Below are 953 nucleotides of genomic sequence, written 5' to 3'. Positions count from 1 at the left end.
TGATCCTTTATTGGATCTCATTCCTTCAAGTTCCTTCCAGAAAGTTTGATGTTTGTTAGAGTGAGTTGCCTCCCAGCCCCTGACCACCTACTGCCTAACCATGTGGTTTCTTCCTTATTTTTAGCCCTCATATGAAACCCTGAAGTATACACTTCTTTCTTTCTTTCATTATTGGGGCCACAGTTGCCGATGCTTGGGGTTTACTTCTGACTCTGTGCTCAGAAATCACCCCTGGTGGGCTCAGGGAACCCTCTGGGGTATTGGGCATTGATATGGTGGCCATTATAGAGTAAATGTCTTTCTACTGTCCCATTTCCCAGGCTTAGTGATAGAGTAAGCAAGGTGCAAGTCATCTCTCTCTCTCTAGTCCTGTTCAGGGCATTCAATGATTAATGATTTAATGTTACAGCTTGATCCCAGAAGTGGGTAGTTGGGTCTGGGGGAAGCTCTGTCTTTTCCCTACTACCTTCCCGTCATAGGGACATGCATGCAAGATTTAATTTCTCCACACCTGGGGGGACATGGGGGGCACCTCCGCAGGGAGGTGGAGGCCTTGCTGCCTTGCTGGAATTGCCCAGTGGTCCGAGATGAGGACTCAATATTTCTAAGGGGAGGTGAAGAAGTCAGGACAGAAGTGAGACAGGAGCCATATTATAGGGTCTCAGTTCAGGGAGATGGGAAACATGGGTTGGTGATGGGGACAGAGGTACTCAGTGTCCCTGGATGTGGGGAAGGAGTAGGTTGCCCAACCCAGTGCTTTCCTCCACAGTGCTCAGTGGGCACTAATAAGATGAATGAACGAATGAAGATGTAGGTGGCCCTTGAGGGAACACTGTGGTGTAAGGTGAGGCTGTGATGAGACTATGCATGAGACATGGTGCCGTGGCTTGCCAGGGGTGGCAAATCTCTGCGGGCTCTGCAGCCATCGGAGATGCCCAGCTGGGTGCTGCTAC

This window comes from Suncus etruscus, chromosome 5 (assembly GCF_024139225.1).
Source record: "Suncus etruscus isolate mSunEtr1 chromosome 5, mSunEtr1.pri.cur, whole genome shotgun sequence".
Lineage (NCBI taxonomy): Eukaryota > Metazoa > Chordata > Mammalia > Eulipotyphla > Soricidae > Suncus > Suncus etruscus.
The sequence above is the reverse complement of the archived record's forward strand: the minus strand, read 5'-3'. Positions refer to the sequence as shown.